Source organism: Microtus ochrogaster, chromosome 10 (genome assembly GCF_000317375.1).
Source record: "Microtus ochrogaster isolate Prairie Vole_2 chromosome 10, MicOch1.0, whole genome shotgun sequence".
NCBI classification, from domain to species: domain Eukaryota; kingdom Metazoa; phylum Chordata; class Mammalia; order Rodentia; family Cricetidae; genus Microtus; species Microtus ochrogaster.
This window is the reverse complement of record NC_022016.1, coordinates 55,104,002-55,106,891: the sequence shown is the minus strand read 5'-3', so window position 1 is coordinate 55,106,891 and position 2,890 is coordinate 55,104,002. Positions and strand designations below refer to the sequence as shown.

General features: G+C 44.0%; 1 protein-coding gene across 1 annotated transcript in view; it reads right to left on the bottom strand.

Moving 5' to 3' along the window:
- The window catches only part of Hdac1 (histone deacetylase 1), a 27,264-nt gene that overhangs the window by 24,049 nt on the left and 325 nt on the right, over positions 1–2,890 (bottom strand). The window lies entirely within an intron of this gene.

The window sequence follows — 2,890 nt, the reverse complement described above, 5'->3', positions numbered from 1 at the left end:
AAAAAAAAAAAGAATTCCAAGCTAAAGTGGCCTTTCCACCTCTCTACTTATTCTGATTCTACTGCAGTCTAGCTTTTACACCATCCTTGCTGGCTTCTCCACTCTGTCTTTCGGTCCTGCAACTCAACACTCTAGTGTACTAACTTCTCTAGCCATTCTCTTAGGTATTCTTTGTCCACTAAAAAAAAAATAAATAAAAATCTTTTTTTTTTCAGTGGTAGCCCACACCTTTGCTCCCAGCCTGCAGGAGGCAGAACTCTCTGAGTTCAAGGCTAGCCTGGTCTACAGAGTTCTAGGACAGTTAAGGATACACAGAGAAACCCTGTCTTAAAAATAAATAAATAAACATAAATAAATAGCAGGGGCTAAAGAGATGGCTCAGTGCTTAAGAGTTCCACTTTCTTGAGGACCAGGGTTCAATTCCCAGCATGTACACAGCAGCTCACAGCTGTCTCTAACTCCTGTCCTAGAGAACCCCATATCCGTATACAGATATATCTGCAGGCAAAACACCAATGTACATTAAAAAATAAATGAAATAAAAATTTATCATTTATTTTGTGTGTATGAATGTTTTGTCTACATGTATGTTTGTGCATCACATTAATGTCTAACAAATGAAGCCTGAAGAGGTCACTGGATCCCTTGGAACTAGAATTACAATTGCTTGTGAGCCACCATGTGGGTTCTGGGACTTGACAAACCCTCAGTACAAAGTGTTCTAAAACTGCTGAGCTATTTATCCAGCCATTCTATTTTATATTAATTATGTGTGTGTTGTGTGTCTGTGGGGGGGTATGGATGGACACGAGTGCACGTGTCTGTGAAAGCCAGAAGAGGGTGTTGAATCCGCTGTAGCTGGAGTCACCCAATATGGTGACTCTATGCATTACCAACTGCTAAGCTATCTCTCTAGGCCCTTTCTTCATTTAACCAACAAATACTTATTGAATATTTACTGTTGAAAATTGAAAGGGAGGAGAAAATTATGTAATCCTAGCAATCTCAAAAGAAAAAAAAATTTAAGTCTACTATGAGCTACCCGACATTTTAGGAACTAGAAATACAGATATTTTTCTCCAAAAGTTCATTATCTACAAGAAATAAGAAAACAAAAACAAAAAAGCCAGGGGGACTGGAAGAAAGATGGCTTAGCAGTTAAGCCACTAGCCGCTGTTCCAAAGGACCAGGTTCAATTCCCAGCACTCACACGGCAGTTCCCAGCTGTCTATAACTCTAGTTCCAGGGGCTTTGACATCTTTACAGAGATACATGCAGACGAAATACCAGTGCACAAAATAAATAAATCAAAAAAAAAAACCACAAAATAAATAAATCTTTTTTAAAAACTGGCAACTGGGCACGGTGGGCCAAGCCTTTAATCCCAGCACTCTGGAGGTCAAGGTTGTCTGATCTCCTTTGAGTTTGAAGTCAGCTTGGTCTACAGTGAGTTCCAGGCCAGTCAGTGCTACCCAGAGAAAACCTATCTCCAAAAACAAAACAAAACAAAAAAAAAAATATAAACAAGATTGTTCTTGTGCTAAGGGCATCACCGCTCAAAAAAAAAAATATAAACAAGATTGTTCTTGTGCTAAGGGCATCACCGCTCTGGCACTGAAACAGGAATGTGGCTAACAGTTGGAAGACAGTCTGACAAATGAGCAATCAGGGCCACTGAACCTTCTTAGTTGGCTTCTTTAGATTTCAAACTGGCCAGGTCTAGGTGTAGTGGCACATGCCTTTAATCCCAGCAGTACAGAGGCAGAAAAGTGTGAATATCTCTGAGTGAGAGAGAGGCAAGCCTGGTCTACAAAGTGAATTCCAGAACAGTCAGGGTTACATAGAGACCCTGTTTCAAAAAAAAAAAAATACAATAAAAAAATAAATAAGAAATAAGAAATAAAAAAGCAATTTCAACATAGTTTCTTCACCCTCTACAACCTGAGTGATTCTATCTTTCCTAAATCAACTATCTGCACTATTTTATGCTGACAATTACCTAAAGTAACTGTCTTGTGAACTTCAGACCTAAAGAGCCAACGGCGAAGTGACTGGCTGACTGGCTACACGTCCCCTAAACAAGTTACTTCGAAAGCGTGCAAACAAACGCTAGACAAAGTAGTGCGGGCTTGGAGTGAGCACTCGGAGAGATGAGGAAGAATCTCGATCTTAGTTCAAGACCGACCTGAGCTACACAGTGAGACCCTGTCTCAAATAAAGGTGTTGTCCCCTTCACCATGCCGTCCCCTCGACTTCCCTGGGCCTGGGGAGCCACTCAGTTCTCAGGTCCTAAGCAGTGACACACATCTGTCTGCTCCTTCCCCTGATCCCACACTAACCCAGAAAGGTACTAGTGACAGAGTCTAGCTCCCCCTTCAGACGGGAACTCCAGGCAGGAAATGTGACTCGCTGAAGCCCTCCAGCCCCAAAAGAAACACAACCCAGACCAGAACAAGCCGCTCCATACTGGATCAATGAAAAAGTCGGTTTGGACAAGTTACATGTTCCCACCTCGCATCCCCGAGGAGCCCCATCTCCCAACTAGCAACGGCCGGCCCGACTAATAGACTTGGGGGGAGAGTGGGGGAGGGGAAGCGGATGGCCGGTCCTGCAGAACTCACCAAAAAAAAAAAAAGGACAAGGGGACAGTGAGGGACCTTTGTAGTCTCAGCAGAAAAAGGTGTCCTGGCAAACCGACTCCATCAAATTGTGCTCCCCGCGCCAGGCTCAGCCCTCCCTCCGGGAGTCCCAATGCAACTTCCCGTTGGATTCCCTGAGAACCTCCCCTACCGATTTACCCCAGGCTACCCCTTCCGCGACCCCCGGTCTCGGCCTCAGCCTCGACTTCCTCTCCTCACCTCAACCTCCACCTTCAGCCTCGACTCCCCCC